The following is an 18611-nucleotide window of genomic DNA, read 5'->3' on the forward strand; positions in this document are numbered from 1 at the left end:
CGCTAGGAAGTTTTACGAGTGTTACATTTGTAAACATGGAATTCCACACATGATAATCTCAGACTCGGGTGGTGAATTTAATAATCACTTTCTTACCTCATTGTGTGAATTCCTTAGCATAAAGAAAATAAATACCATGATTTATCACCCAGAGTCGAATGGGCTAGTGGAAGGGCAAATAGAAAAGTTTTAAATATATTAAGAGTAACACTAGGGGGATCAGACCCCAACTGGGATATTGCAATACCGGCGGCACTGAGTACTCTGAATCATTCATATCATATATCAATTAAAATGTCACCGCATGAAGCATTGTATGGTACCCCAGTTAGAACGCCTTTCCATGTATTAACGCCTACAACTAATCTATCAAATCCTTTAAAAGAATGTATAAATGCAAGCAAAAGTCGATATGATATCCTTCGAAAGAATTTAGAAGAATCACAAATCATAATGAAAAGGAATCATGATAAAATAGCGAAGCCAACTAAAACATATACTGTGGGTGATAACGTGTATATACAGATAAATGTGCGTAAAGTACTCAATTATAAACTAACACCTAAGTTTGAAGGCCCATTTAACATTTTGGAAACATTAACGGCCAATAGGTTTAGAGTTCAAAACGTATCCCAACCCATGGATGAGAGAATAGTACCATTGGCTCACATAAGAAATAAAAAAAAAAAAAAAAAGAGGGAAAGAAGTGAGGGAAAAAATTTTTATTTGTGTGATTAAAAGTTTTCTTCTTATTACAGGAGTAATTACATATATTTTTCTCGTTACAGGTTTCCAAGATGAATTTTTTGTTGTTGGGAGTGATATTGTTCGCTCAGACATTTTTCTAGTGTGGGATGAGCTCTAAAACTAAAAGTATAGATTTTAAATATGGCACTATAGTTGAAAGACAAGAAGACATTTTTATTACATCGAGCAACGTAGTTGTAGAAGTGAATATGCAAGCAATTTTTCTTCCAGAGAATGATGTCACTAGCTTAAAAACCGCCATTTCAAGGTTTTCTGTCTCATTAGATGAGTTGCATAGAAGACATTTTCATTTGACTACAGAGAGTTCTCTTGGATCGACATTAAAAGTTGCAGAAATGCTATCTGATGACTTGCAAAATAAGACTTACGAGACAGAATCTTTGGCTTGTGACCTTTTGATGTGGACTGTAGGACACGAACATAAAGAAAGACGAAATCCGTTTATTTATGCTACATTAAACATCTTTGGGTCTATTGCAAGTTTAGGTTTAGGAATTTCCAATCGTCTTAAGATTAGTAATCAAAATAAGAAAATTGAGTTCTTGACTCATGAAGATGAATTGATTATGTCAGAACTAAGGAATCAGTTAGCTTCGATCAATCAAATTATGGATTTAGTAAATGAACATTCAAATAATATTCAGATTATGGAAGTACAGGATTTGTTGGCAACGTTAACGTATTATGATTCAAAGATAGATCACATACATAACAGAATTGCACATTTCATTGAGAAATCCAAGGATTATGTAGAAGCTATCACGTTAGCAACTAAAGGTGTACTATCGCCCCATTTGTTGCCTATAAATTACTTAAATTTAGTTCTGGAGAACGGAAAGGATAAACTAGGCTATGTTCCTTTGTTAGGCGAACGTAGGTTAGAATTTTATTACAGCCTAATTACAGTAAGCGTTGAAAATAACAAGATTAGGATTACAATTCCCTTTGATTCTTCTGATGCCTGGCAATCTTACAGGATATCACCATTTCCGACTTTCATGACGAATCACTCAAATCCAGTAATATCCAGTTTGACAGGACAGTATTGATTTCCCCAGACAAGGAAACATATACGGTCATTAAAGACTTAAATCAATTAACTCACTGTTCAGACGCAATGGATAGAAAAATATGTACAGCTGACTCATTTGAATTCCATAAAAACTTAATGGATTCATGCGAGTTAGATATAGTGCTAGACGGTGCTCTCTCCCATACAAGTGAAAATTGTCTGGATAAGCTTTATCCCTTTGACAATAATGCAGACTGAACAATGGCTTGTGGATACGATACGACAAGGACGGCTTCAATGTATCATGCCCGGACGGATCCACGTCTTTTGCACACATCTTTGTTGCAGCAGATGGTTGTATCGGGACTTCCCCTAATTCCATGGTGACCGGGCTAAGGACAATCATCAGAGAACGAGCCTACTTCGCGAACTTTACGTGGACGTCTACAATGCCAGCACTACCTCTCCCATACAACAAACAGGTTGCCAAGCGGTTGATGAAATTGACCGAGATGGACCACCTGTCACCGACTTATAAGGAATTTCTTCACCCCATACTACTAGCAGGATTAAGTGTAACGGTGATGATATTTATCGCCGTGAACATCCTTGTTTGGTGTAGGTTACGGAACAGTTGGAAGCTAAAACAGAACGTTTCGCCATGTCCAGACAAAACTCCTTATTTAATTCAGTTTAAAGCCGTTTGAAGTGGCCACCTCATTCGCTAAAGGAGTAAAATGCTCTGGAAATTGTGTTTGTAAGAAAAGCTGTTAGTATGCTAGTAATATGTAATTGAAGAAATTATTGAATATTGCATTGTTAAAATACATTTAAAAAACATTTAAAAAAAAATATAAATCATTTTTTCTCTCGGCATCTAATAAAATATATAAGCCGGAATGTTAAAAGAAAAGAGAAAACAAAAATAAAAATAACAGAATCTATGGGCATCTAATGAAATATATCAGCCCTATATATATATATATATATATATATATATATATATATATATATATATATATATATATATATATATATATATATATATATATGTCCGAAACCGTGGTACATGTACGTACCAGGAATTCGTGTTTGTGCACTAAAATTGAATCTTTACCAAGGTAACAAATATTTTTATTAGTTACCGTATTGTGTTAATCTATGTTTCTGACAAAGGTAACAATTATTCTTTAACAAGTTACCGAATCATATGTATATCAGTATTTTTTTTTTTTGGTACCATATAATCATTTGCTAGCAATGTACCATATATATGATCTGTATTTATCATGCATTTTTTTTTCTTTGCTTTGGTAATATCTTTTCATATGCGTTATTGTAATTATTTTTTTTATGTGCCTATTTGGACATTCGTCCTCATTTGCTTATGGCTAAAGTTAAACAAAGAATAATACATGTATCCAGTCACACCTAGTAAACATATTTTGGCTTGTTGTTAAATTTTTTTTTGAAAAAATTGAGATAGCTGGCCGAGCTAATGTAATAAATGAAATAGTTAATTATTACATGTTTAAAACACATGACGTAATATGTCATTGTGGATGAAGATGCTAGCGTGAGATTTGGTGTAGTCATATAAAATCATAACAGGATGTACTTTGCATCCTTCGGCAATGTAACATTTTTCTGAAACGTCAACACCAATGCATACCGTGTGAAAGATTGTGTCGTCACCGGATGCAGGTGTCTTCCGAGAAAGAATGTAAAGTTTCCATATTGTGTTTAAATGCTGAGACAACTAAGCATACGATATCTGTGATATTGATAATTTTAGGCAGTTCATATCTATACTTCACCTGAATTGGTCATCCGACCAAACCAGCTACACTCCTGTGATGGAGATGTTTAACACTGTTGTTTTTAGAGAATAAACGATTTTAAAGTTACAAAGATGAACTTTATTTAACATCTCAAACAACACATACTCAATGTGTGCTTATAACAGTAGCACACTAATATATATATATATATATATATATATATATATATATATATATATATATATATATATATATATATATATATTATATATATTATATATACTATATATATATATATATATATGTATATATATATATATATATATATATATATATATATAATTATATATACTATATATATTATAGGCTATATATATGTATATATATATATATATATATATATATATATATATATATATATATATATATATATTTATCATCAGCCGTAACTAGTCCACTGCAGGACTAGTGTTGTTATCTATAGAATGAAATCCATAGATATATCATCATCATCATCATCATCAGCCGTAACAAGTCCACTACAGGACTAGTGTTGTTATCTATAGAATAAAATACATAGATATAGATATATCATCATCATCATTTTCATCAGCAGCCGTAACAAGTCCACTACAGGACTAGTGTTGTTATCTATAGAATAAAATACATAGATATAGATATATCATCATCATCATTATCATCAGCAACCGTAACAAGTCCACTACAGGACTAGTGTTGTTATCTATAGAATGAAATCCATAGATATATCATTATCATCATCATCATCATCAGCAGCAGCAGCCGCAACTTGTCCACTGCAGGACTAAATATACATAACTATAAAATAAAATACACATGTGTATTTAAGATAAATAGAAAGATCTACAATCTCGGAAAAAAGGACATTTATTCTTAGTTTTCGATGATACTGTCTCCCTTCCCTTCCTGTTAGATTTTTGTTTTACAAGTTCAGAAAGTCAACTGTGGTGACCTATTGGAAACTGCCGGACTGAGGTTCGAGTCCCGCTTAAGCTTGATAGTGTCTTGTACTGTCTACATCCTTACTATCCTTGTGAGCTAAAGATGGGTGGTTTGGGGGAGCCTGTAGGTCTACCTGCTGAGTCATCAGCAACTATTGCCTTGCCCTCCCTGTTCCTATCTTGCATGAGGGTAGGTTTGGACGCTAATTCTTATGTACTCTTTAGGGCATTGTCCTGCTAAGCAGGGCACAGTCACTCCCTTGACTCTGCCATTCATGAGTGATCTTTAAGTGCTCTAACTTAGAGTTCTTTTAGCTCTAAGACTTTACTAATTTTAAGAGTAATAGGGACCAGACTCGTGTTGGTAACTTATACAAAAAGTTCAGAAGGTTAAATAATACAGATGGTTTACAAAAATATGATTTCATTACGAAAAATAGAATTTACAATATATACAAATTTATCACGCTGTATAAAGCTGTAGTTTCACTTAACAGATTACATCATCACATAATTTACATCTCGATCCACACAGGTCCTTGCTAAATCGTGAGTTATCAAAAAGTACTTTATTTTATTACAGAAAATCAAAAGACGCTTATGTGCTACTGAATGCAGAGAACGGATCTAAATTATTCTGTTGGGTTTTATCAAATGGCATATTTTTACTTTACTTCATATCAACAAGTTAAGGTCAAGTATAGGCGAGTAGTTAGATCGAATGACTATACAGTAATTATACAGTGACTATACAGAGTTCTTCACACTTCATTTTTTAAAGTAATTCAAACATAAAATTGCACTAGGCTTATTATTATTATTATTATTATTGTTGTTGTTGTTGTTGTTACTACTACTACTACTACTACTACTACTACTACTACTACTACTACTACAAGCAAGGCTATAGCCCTAGTTGGAAAAGGAAAATGCTATATGTCCAATATCTCCAACACCGAAAACTATCCCAGTAAGAAAAGGAAACTAAGGAAATAGATAAACTACAAGGGAAGAGTAGGCAATCAAATTAAATATTCCAAGTACAGTAACAACATTAAAGTAGATTCTTCACATATAAACTATAAAAACTTAAAAAAAAGGAAGTGAAATAAGACAGAACAGCATGTCCGAGTGTACCTTCTAGCAAGAGAACTCTAATCCAAAACAGTCGAAGGCCATTGTATAGAGGCTATGGCATTACCCAAGACAATTATTAACACCAGTTCCTTAAAAACATTGCAAGTTCAAAATGTTATATAATCAATTCAGTTCCATAAGAACAGTGCAAAAAAAAAAAAAAAAAAAAAAAAAGCCACACGCACATATACAAACACACAAACAATGAGTAAAATACCAATCAACTTATTACCTCCGCCAACGAAGTTGGGAGGAGATAATGTTTTCGCCCTTGTTTGTGTCTATGTGTTTGTTTGTCAACAGCTTCCAGGCCACAATTTTAATCGTAGAGTAATGAAACTTGCAGGGATTAACTGTTATGGGAAAAAAACTGGAAATTATTATATTTTGGAAGGTCAAGGTCAAGGTTACGGTCAAGCAAAATGACCAATTGACGTAATCAGCCATAAGATTGGACATCATTGTCACAGAGACTTCAAACTTGGTTCATATTTGAGTGTACGAAAATCTACGCCAATTAATACATGTTAAGGTTAAAGCCAAGGTCAAGCAAAAGGTCGAGAAATTAGCTGCCACGGCGGAGGTCTGCGCTCTACTGAGTGCCCCTCTAGTATTACCGTAGAGAACAGAGATTTCAAATAGAACAGAAATATTTGAGCCAAAATTAAACTTTGCTTTCAACTACTTTCTGAAGGACGGTCATAGTGAAGGCCAATTTAAGACTATAGCTGAACTTCCAACCTGGGATACCGTAGGCATTAACAGATAAATACTGTCACGTGGTACATTACCAAACCTCGGACCCAAATTGCTCATAAGGATCTCTGTAATTAAAGAACTTGGTTTACATAATTTCCTAGGATGTCACCAAAATTATTCCTATTCATTTAATAAAGGCACTTTCATAAAGAAACCCATTATTACTAATATGACCTAATTTCTGGATTGTGGCTCTTTTTATATGAGGTCACTTCCGGTCTGACTACACGTGTTCGATTCTATACCTTCTGGACTCTTCGAGATTTTCTACATCTCGTTACGGTTATTTTTCTCACCGTATAATGATTACATCGCATTAGATTTTTTTGCGTCGTAGTCGATTTATTAGAAATCATTGTTTTGACGTAATTTTTAAAATTGTGAAAAATGCAAATCCGGATCTGGATCATGGGTCGTCAATGGCCTAAGATCTATCTCTGGTGGAAATGTCGTCAAAACCATTGAATAGTTTTGACTTAAACCTGTCCACAGACACACATACATATAAATAAATGAATAATCCTGTCCACAGCCACAAATAAATTAATAAATTAATAAACCGCCTCGAAAATATAACCTTGGCTGAGGTAAGAATCACCCTTCATATTCGTACTTGATTTATATACACAACACCCTGAACAATTACATAACAGTAACGTATAATGGTAATAATAATAAATATAAATATGACAATTACTACTCGTATATACTGTAATTATTTTAAGCTTTTTAGACATTTGCTTCATAATCCTATCTCGAGAGATTATTTCTATGAATACCTGGAATTTGATGTCAGGTTTACTTTTAACATTTAGATTTCGAAATAATTACTTTTTTTCTAACCAAAGGAGAGAGAGAGAGAGAGAGAGAGAGAGAGAGAGAGAGAGAGAGAGAGAGAGAGAGAGAGAGAGAGAGAGAAAATGTGTAGAAGTTCAGTAACTGGAATATGTCTCAAGATAACCAGAAGCCTACTTGAAATGATGACGTCTTAACGAAATTGCAGGGCAGATACGAATATATCAATTTATTTTGTCTAATAACATAATGCATAGATATGATTTAATACCATCCCCCTCCCCCTCCACACACACACACATCGTAACATAACGTATTTATTTTGCAGAAAAATTTCAAATGCAATAAACCTGGAAATAATCTAAGACCTGTTTGCATTACCTTCTTCATAAAATTAAACAAGAAAATACACCGGTGTCAAGCACTTGGTTCTCTGCAGATGAACGTCGTTCCAAATCTCTCTTTATAGAATATTTAATAGGACGAATTTGTGTCGCTTATGTAAGTATCCAACGGGGCTTATCTCTTCCAGTTGAGGAATGAGTTTGCACAGAGATCCCAACTCTCGCTGATTATCTCTGTTCATTTCATTTCAGACTGCAGTCTAATAAACGGTAAATTATTCATGTCATCTTCTCCTACGCCTATTGACGCAAAGGGCCTCGGTTAGATTTCGCCAGTCGTTTCTATCTTGAGCTTTTAATTCAATACTTCCCCAGTCATCATCTCCTACTTCGCACTTCATAGTCCTCAGTCATGTAGGCTTGCGTTTTCCAACTCTTCTAGTGCCTTGCGGAGCCCATTTGAACGTTTGGTGAACTAATCTCTCTTGTGGAGTGCCAAGAGCATGCTCAAATCATCTCCATCTACCCCTCATCATGATCTCATCCACATATGACACTTGAGTTACCTCTCTTATAGTTTCCTTTCTAATCCTGTCCAACCATTTAACTGCCAATATTCTTCTGAGGGCTTTGTTCTCAAATATACTAAATCTAATGGAGATTGTTTCATTGACATACTAAGACTTATGTCCATAGAGTAACACCGATCTCACTAAACTGATATATAGTCTGATTTTTATATGTCATTTCAGGCGATTAGATTTCCAAATTTTACTTAGCTTCGCCATAGTCTGATCTGCTTTTTTTTCAATCTTTCACTAAGCTCTAATTCTAAAGACCCTGTATTGGACCTCATAGTTCATAAATACTTAAATGATTCTACCTCAATAATATTTTCTCCTTCCAATGATAATTCCTCTGCCATTGCATTCTCCGTTCTCATCTTCTCTGTCTTCTATTTATCCTCGGCCCAACCTCGTGTGATTGTTCATGTATTGTGTTAAGCAAGCTTTGCAAATCTTGTGGTGTTCTGCTAATAAGGACAGCATCATCAGCATATTCTAGGTCTGCTAAATTCCTATCAACAATCCAGTCCAATCCTTCTCCGACTCTCCAACTGTTCTACGCATTACAAAATTCATGAGGAGAAATAAAAACATAGGTAATAACACATTCTGCAGTTCACTGTAAATTCATTTGATAAGACTCCACGAACATTAACTTTGCACTTGCTATGCTCATGAACACATTTAATCAAATTCATATATTAAAGAGGAATTCCATAATAATGCAAGACTCCCCACAAAATTGTCCGGTGTACACTATCAAAAGCTTTTTCATAGTCCACACATGCCAGCAATAGTGGATTATCATTATTATTATTATTATTATTATTATTATTATTATTATTATTATTATTATTACTTGCTAAGCTACAACCCTAGTTGGAAAAGCTGGATGCTATAAGGCCAGGGGCTCCAACAGGGAAAATAGCGCAGTGAGGAAAGGGAACAAGGAAAAATAAAATATTTTAAGAAGAGCAACAACATTAGAATAAATATCACTTTATAAACTATAAAAACTTTAACAAAACAAGAGGAAGAGAAATAAGATATAAGATAGAACAGTGTGCCCGAGTGTACCCTCAGGCATTGCTGTACATGTCTCAAAATGAAATCTTGGTCAGTGCAACTTCTACCTTTTCGAAATCCTGCTTGTTCATCTCTCAGCTTTTCATCAATCTTTCTCTCCAGTATCTTTAGAATATGAACATTCACGTCTAAATGTGCAGAATTTATCATATATGTATATATATAAATATGTATATCTTTCCGGTCACCATGTCAGACGTATAATTACTTGGTCTCTCCCCGTCCCTCTGGAGGGGAGAGGAGTAGTCATACCCTGGTGAGAGTGGATACCCCTGGAGGAAAAAGGGGGAGAGCTGGATGTGGTTTAATCTGTGTGTGCGTGTGTTTGCATACTTATCTAAATATTTAACGCGTTCACTAGTATAGAGCTATATAAAATGTAACTTTGGTAATTTGCGAGGAATGAAATCGCCTTTTAAGCTTCCGTAGTTCGATCCAGGCTCTCTCTCTCTCTCTCTCTCTCTCTCTCGTCTCATTCTGTCCGGGGGTACCTTAACGTAGATAAAGGATTTGTGTATCGCCATGATCAACAAAGCTTTACTAGCCAGGGTCACCCATACTACGTTGGTTTGCTGTTAGCGATCAGACTAAAGTCTCCCACCATCACCAATCCGCTGTGGCCAGTGCGGTGATGAAAACTGGACAAACCCAAGACATGAATTGACATGTCTTGGCTCTTGTCCTGTAGTGGACTAGAAAATGCTGCATTTGTTTTTATTGTTGTTTTCGTGTATATATGAATTGACCTGCCTTAGGTGTTTGGCCTGCAGTGGACTATAAATTGCTGTATTTGTTGCTATTGTTGTGTATATACAGTACATAGGTGCATAATATACGTATATGTATTATAATTAATCAGAAAAATCACACACCCGGTTAGAATAATTTGTTCCAAGTTCAACCCGTGAAAACGGGAGGCAGATAAAATAGAAGAAGAAAATGGCCAATTGGAAAGAGGCCGATGGAAGGGAAGATATTTGAATAACAGAAATGCCATGGAACAGGACAGATAAAACCAGCTTCTTTTTACCTCATACCGACAAGGTCCAGACACCGAAGCAAGAAACGTGAGGTGGGTGGGAATAGGAATGGGAATGGGAATGGCTGTCGGCTCTTGGGGTCATGGTGAAGAACCGCGTTCTTAAAAAATCAAGGCCTAAGTCACACTCATTACGGAAATGACACGTACTATTTATGCTATTAATTGTTTGGGACGAATAACAGGAATTAGAGAGAGAGAGAGAGAGAGAGAGATAGAGAGAGAGAGAGAGAGAGAGGGAGAGATGCCATCCTGATAACTATGCAAATTTAACAAAACAACAAAAGGTTTGATCATAAACTTCACAACAATCGATTTAGTGAACACCTGTCTAGCTTTGAATAGATTTTGAATAGACCTTATGATAATGATGATAAATAATTCAGATATTCCTGAGCGAAACACACAACAAACAAGCAAATGAGAGAGAGAGAGAGAGAGAGAGAGAGAGAGAGAGAGAGAGAGAGAGAGAGAGAGAGAGAGAGTTCCATGAATACAATAAGATCCATAATCGAAGAATATAAGAATATCTTTTACTCCTGAAAGAGAAAAAGGGGATTCTGTCATGACCAGGTGTTTTGTTCGATGAGCGGGGGAAATGTATTCTGTTCTTCTCTTGTTTTCACCGTATGTATATATGTCCTAGGATACAATCTGATTTGATGTTCTCTCTCTCTCTCTCTCTCTCTCTCTCTCTCTCTCTCTCTCTCTCTCTCTCTCTCTCTCTCTCAATAGCAAACGCAAGGTCTACTATCGTAATTCCTTTCCACAATCTTTTTTTTTTTGCATAGCCAGCAATTATCATCACTTCTCAAATATTTTTCCGCTTTATTCTGCACTAAAAGCATTATCTAATTTTCCTGCTACAGACGTTTGATGGGCAACGTTAAATATGTGATAGTTTATACCCATCATTAATATTGTGTCTTGTAATCATGTTGCTAGATTATCAGCAACGTCATTTGCCAATGCTACGTATTTGACTATACACACATGACATGTGGGTTGGCCTAGTTTAGAAATCAAGCTTGTACCATATGCAGATGATGCTACTCTCTTTGCCAAAGCTCTCTAATGCTACTTTACCATTCCCTCAGATGCCTCAAACGGAGGCTGACATTTCTGAAATGCATAAGGAAAATATGAGTTTTTGTTTAATCTGTGGCCATTGATTCAAAGCTAATGCAACACTTAATGATAATATGACCAGTGAGAGAGTATTTGCATGTTAGAGTTTACCGTTAACGTTCTGGGTTTTCTATACTGGGGGTTCATCCATGATTATGCTGTTGAAGAACAGATAGAAGAGTGACTATTGTCATGTCCCTTTTAAGAACTTCTCCTAGTCAGGTGAAAGGTTTGAGTATATATATATATATATATATATATATATATATATATATATATGTATATATATATATATATATATATATATATATATATATATATATATATATGTGTGTGTGTGTGTGTGTGTGTGTTTATAAGGTATGCCTGTGCATGTACTTTCATATATATATATATATATATATATATATATATATATATATATATATATATATATATATATATATATATATTTATATATATATATATATATATATATATATATGTATATATGTATCTATATAAATATATATACATATATATATATATATATGTGTGTGTGTGTGTGTGTGTGTGTGTGTGTGTGTGTGTGCGTAAACAAGAGGGGCACTCAGTAGAGCGAAGACCTCAGCAGCTTATTTCTCGACCTTTTGCTCTACCTTGACCTTTACCTTTAACATTAACATGTATCAATTGCCGTGGATTTTCATACACTCAAATATGAACCAAGTTTAAAGTCTCTATGACAACTATACCCAAACATATGGCTGATTACGTGAACTGGACATTTTGCTTAACCGTGACTTTGACCTTCCAAAATTTAAAAATTTCCAGCTTTTTACATAACAGTTAATACCTGCAAGTTTCATTACTCAACGATTAAAATTGTGGCCATGAAATTGTTCACAAACAAGCACACACACAAATAAACACACAAACATGAGCGGAAACATATCCTCCTTCCAACTTCGCTAGCGGAGGTGATGATATAAAGAAATATACTTTTCAAAAAGACTAATATCTTACAGATGTTTACATAAGAAGCGTAAAATATCTCTAGATGATTAGCAAGTACCAAATGGGCCAGGCCTCTTCAAAGAAATTCAGATTGATAGAGTTAATAGATCTCTTTCGAGGTATTTGAATTACTTTGAAATCTTTCTTTTATATTTATTTATAGAAAATGTCTAAAAAATTTATGATTTTCTGAAGTTTTTATATGACTCGACATTCATTTGAAGACTTTGGCCTCCTTAATGAGATAGGGACTCCTATCCTGGTTACCAAATTTCCCATCTGCCATTTTATTTGGTTCTGCGAATGTTTGTAATTTACTTTAGCGCATATGTTGCAAAATTTCTATCATTAATATTAGATTTATAAATTATGTTTAGAAAAATGGACGAAATAGGTCAGAGTTTAATTTTACTTTTTTATTTGCACATGAACATCACGTTTTCCTGAAAGTATTATCGGTATATATATATATATATATATATATATATATATATATATATATATATATATATATATATATATATATATATATTTGTGTGTATCAGCCAGCCGTTTTTCTAAACAAGAGAAAACCAACACATAAGTCACTACCACATATACTACATTGAAAGCTCCTTAGAAGTGCGTCAAATCCGCATCCACAATCTAAACTATGCATATACACCTGAGCTTCCTGGATATTAAGGCCATTCCTTAATCATGTCTCTCTCGCCATTTATCCAAGCAATTCTAGTCCTTTCTTGCTTCTTACTTCTTATTAATTACACATCTCTTCACATAAGTATTATTATTATTATTATTATTATTATTATTATTATTAATTGCTGAGCTACAACCCTAGTTGGAAAAGCAGGATGCTATAAGCTCAGGGGTCCCAACAGGGAAAATGGCCCAGTGAGGAAAGGAAACAAGGAAAAATAAAATATTTTAAGAACATTAAGAATATCAAAATAAATATTTCCTATATAAACTATAAAAACTTTAACAAAACAAGAGGAAGAGAAATTAGATAGAATAGTATGCCTGAGTGTACCCACAAGCAAGAGAACTCTAACCCAAGACAGTGGAAGACCATGGTACAGAGGCTATGGCACTATCTAAGACTAGAGAACAATGGTTAGATTTTGGAGTGTCCTTCTCCTAGAAGAGCTGCTTACCATAGTTAAAGAGTCTCTTCTACCCTTACCAAGAGGAAAGTAGCCTCTGAACAATTACAGTGCAGTAGTTAACCCCTTGGGTGAAGAAGAATTGTTGTTCCTTGTTTTCAGATGTCCGAGACACATCAAAAGGATATCGCCGAATGGTTGAAATAGCCTCCAGCCCCTTCTCTTGGGTAGACTTTCAGTAGGTGGAATGGGTGCTACCCGCGGTCCTTGCAAAAGTGATCAGGGTAGAGTAGAGGAACACACAGTCAGAGCACTAAAATACATACACACACACACACATATATATATATATATATATATATATATATATATATATATATATATATATATATATATATATATATGCATCATATATGCATACATATATATGCTCATCCACTATGTATATATATATATATATATATATATATATATATATATATATATATGCTTATATAATATGTATATATCATTTGTATTTACTTTTATACGCGTTCATTCCTTGATATCTCCACATAAATGTGTGTTCTTGTGTCTGCTTCTCTTCACATTTATGAATATCACGAAGCAAAGAAGACCATCTAAAGCCTGCCTGACACTTGCGCGCATTTTTGCCACGCACTGGCACGCATTGATGCGCGCCAGTGCGTGCCACTTTGTGGCACGCACTGGTGTTTTTCGCGCACTGTTCACGACCAGTTCACTCCAGTTCGCGCATCGTTCACGCGACGTTCACGCGATGGCACGAATTGGCACGCGTAGTTCGCGCATCGTTCACGACACGTTCACGCGAGTTCACTCATCATTCTGCATCGTTTCCGCATCGTTCACGCCAGTTCACGCCAGTTCACGAATTGGCCACTCCATATAAGAACGGGGCTTCTCCAACCCGAGGACATTCTTGGATTGGCTTCAGACGAGACAACATGCTTACTGTCAGAGACACCATTGCATTGAGGAGAAGATACCTATACCTGGCAGCTGCTGTAGCATTTGTTGGAGTGCATCAGAAAAGGCTGGCAAAGGAAAAAGAGAAACAAAAGCCAACCCTACCTCGAAGAAAGATACAAAGGAAAGTGTGGGTCAGGGAATGGTTAACCAGAAGGCACTCGTTTGGACACTATGACAGTCTATTGACTGAACTCCACAAGGAAGATCCAAAGGGCTACAAAAATTACCTCAGAATCACACCTGACCTGTTTCAAGAGATGGTTGAGAAGTTAACCCCACACCTCCTGAAGCAGTCCACCTTCATGAGGGAACCGCTTCAAGTTGGACTCGAGCTTGCTGTCACCCTCCGCTTTTTAGCCACTGGAAATTCCTATCAAAGTCTACAGTACAGCTTCAGGGTTGAAGCAAGTACCATCAGCAAGTTAATACCAGAGGTGTGTAAAGCCGTCATCGCTGCCTACAAGGACGAAGTGCTGCGTTGCCCCAAAACTGAAGAGGCCTGGAAGGAAGTTGCTGCCAGATTCAGCTCCAGATGGAATTACCACAACTGTCTGGGGGCTGTGGACGGAAAGCACATTGCCATAAAGAAGCCACCCAATGCTGGCTCTTACTACTACAACTACAAGGGCTTCCACAGCATTGTACTGATGGCAGTCGCAGATGCTTCCTACAGGTTCCTCTATGTGGATGTTGGGGCAGAGGGTGGTGCGTCGGATGGAGGAACATGGAGCAACTGTTCTCTGCATGATGCTGTAGAAGACAACAGAGCTGGAGTGCCTCAACCAGAACCACTCCCTAATGATGACCACCCAGTGCCCTATCACTTCGTTGGGGATGACGCCTTTGCTCTACGAACCTGGATGATGAAACCATTCTCCCATCGGTCACAAGTCCTACGAGAACGCATATATAGCTACAGGTTGTCTCGTGCCCGACGTGTCGTTGAGAATGCCTTTGGAATTTTAAGTCAAAGGTTCCGTTGCTTCTTGACGACGATGCAGCAGAAGCCCAGCACCATCAACCTGATCACCATGTGTGCCTGTGTCCTGCACAACCTCGTCCTCATCAAATACCCAGGTGCTTTGTCAGAAGTGGACTACGAAGATCCGGACACACATGCTCTGATCCCTGGTGCATGGAGGAATGAGCAAAACCTGCAGGGGCTGATGACTCTACCCGGCCATCATATCCAGAAGGATGCAAAGGATCAGCGAGACTACCTTTCACATTACTACATGTCCCCTGCTGGTGCTGTCCCTTGGCAAGAAAAAATTGTAGTACCTCCATGAGCTGTATAGTTGTTCCATTTTGTAAATAAAAGAAACGTATATTTTTCGTTTGTATTTTTTGTGGCCCTTTATTTTAGTTTCAATAAGAAAGCATTTGATTTACATATAAATAGCAGACATGAAATATGTACAACTATTAAGAAAGCATTTTATTTTTACATTCAAACAGCAAACTTAAAAATTTCTTGGGTTTATTTTTCATTTAATTTTTATTTAAAACAAAAAATGTGCATCTTGAGTGGCAATAGATGAAAATAAGTGTGTGCATGAAATAAGACATCATTTCATTTTTACCTGAAAACAACAAACTTAAAATTTTCTAGGGTTTATTTTTCATTTCATTTTTATTTAAAACAAAAATGTGCATCTTGATTGGTAATAGATGAAAATAAGTGTGTGCATGAAATAAGACATCATTTCATTTTTACATGAAAACAGCAAACTTTAAAAAATTTGCCTATAGCGACAATACGTCGACAAAGGCAGGATCGTTACCTCGATCGTGTCGAAATCCCCGAGCTAACAATATAAGCATTTTATGCGGAGCTAAATAGCTAAATTATTAAAGCAAAACAAACTGGGAACGTCGCTCTAGCAAACTAAATGACCCATAAGAGCGAGCGATAGCATCCTGGATGCCTCCGGTAGGCAACAGCTCTTGTTTACGTTAATATCACTTTTGATTTCATTCAAAATGACAAGAGCTTACATTTATACATAGTAAAGATAATACTCAACTTTCCAATATTTTTTCACATTAAGACAGCAAATATAAAAACATATTAGGTTTATTTTTCTTTCATTTTCATTAATTTTTTTCGTTTCCTTTTTGTTTCTCTTCATTATAAAGATAAAAATAGTTTGAAATAAGATATCATTTTTTTTCCACATTAAGACAGCAAATATAAATTTTTGGGGGGGTTTATTTTTCTTCACTTTTATTATTTTTTACTTTACTGTTTCTTTCTTTGTATTTTAAGGAAATAGACGAAAAGTGTTTGGAAATATGTAAATATTTTATTTACATTAAAACAACATATATATACAAGTATCACACTTCAATTATGTACAAATATTTTACACTATTTAAATTTCCTTGTCCTTGACTGGTGGGGTATCAAGCTCCTTGGACGAGTAGAGGGGTGAGGGTGTCATGGCTTCATCAAGGTTGCTGTCGATGGTCCCCGGGGTCAGGACAGGGAAGGTCAATGGACTTTTGAATGCCGCCGACAGCGACTTTAATGAAGGTGCTGGTGAAGGAGCCTGGACAAGGGTGGGTGACGACAGTGGCACTGATGGCGAGGTCACCTGGACAGGGGTGGATGACAGTGGAGTTGGCATCCCTGGGTGCCACTCCGTGGTACGGGGCAAGGAAGAAGGGCTTGACTGCGGCACCCAGTTATGACTGGCTGGACGATGCTGCTGCTGCTGCTCTGGCTGTGCATGCGAGGGTCCTGGTTGAGGGGACTGCCAAGGTTCCTGCTGGTGAGGGGGTTGCCAAGGTGACTGCTGGTGAGGGGGTTGCCAAGGTGACTGCTGGTGAGGGGGTTGCCAAGGTGACTGCTGGTGAGGGGGCTGCCAAGTTGACTGCTGCTGAGGGGGCTGCCAAGGTGACTGTTGCTGAGGGGGTTGCTGATGCACAGGGGGCTGTAAAGGTTGCTGTTGCTGTGGGCCTGCCCAAGTCACTGAGGATTGTTGCTGTGTCTGCTGGAAGACCTGAGTCTCGTCCCTGTAACGTTGTGTGAGATTGAGGCACTCTATTTGGAATTTGTGCCATCGGTGTACTGGGATGGCACGCATGTAGCCTTCCAGCAGGCACGCAAAATCGTGCACAATCTTGTGCTGGCCCATAAACGTTGTGGTTGACGATTCAGCTTTCGACACAAGCTGAAACATAAAAAATATTATAAAAATATATTATATATTATATATATGTATATATATAACAAACATTGTAACAATTTAGTACAGCATTTTAATGCAACAGATAGCATATGTCAAAAAAAATTAATACTCACATTCCTCAATATATTGCTGAAATCCTTCTCCGACACATAGGTGTCGCTGTGAGAGGTGTCAAGTGTTCGGCAGGACCCCTTCCCTTTGTCCTTCCTGGTGGTGGTAGATGCCTGGCTGCGAGACCCCGTCGACCTCACGTCATCGTCGACATCGCTGGCTGTTGTGGCACTTCCTTCGGAGCCACGAAACTCCTCACTGGCGACTGTCTCTCCCCGGACGATGTGCTGTATGAGGAACGACCAAGTGTCCATGAGGAAGTCATCACAGCCACTCCTTTGGACCTGGCCAGCTCCACTCTTCTTCCCCTTCTTCATATTTTTGCCAACCCTCGTCCTCAAGTTTTCGTATCGTTTTTTGCACTGGGCAGCAGTGGCAGGAGGTTCCAGCTGGCTTCCTATATATGCCCACCTGCTGTCCTTCAACACCTTGTTTATCCACTCCTTGTGTTTCTTGTCAAAGAGCATGGGGTTCTCCTTGACAAGGTCGGCCAACGTAGTCTCCGTCTCTTCCGTCCACTGGTAGTCAGGGATGTCCTTCTTAGACACCCGAACCCGCTTCTTCTTTAAATCGTCATCACTGGATACCTGGCTCTGGCTTGTATCCTGCTGTGTCTCCGGGATGACCATATCGAGACTTGAAAATGATGAATGAGGAGAATCTCGATCTGCAGTCTCCTCTATCACGTCCATTTTCCTCCCCCTTCCCTTTGGCTGCTTCAGTTTAGGCATGTTGTCTCCTCGCTGGCGAACTCTGGAATGGCTAGGAGTGTCCTCAGACCTCAATTTATATACCCCCTAATCCCCTTAATCACACGAG

Source organism: Palaemon carinicauda, chromosome 21, assembly GCF_036898095.1.
Source record: "Palaemon carinicauda isolate YSFRI2023 chromosome 21, ASM3689809v2, whole genome shotgun sequence".
Lineage (NCBI taxonomy): Eukaryota > Metazoa > Arthropoda > Malacostraca > Decapoda > Palaemonidae > Palaemon > Palaemon carinicauda.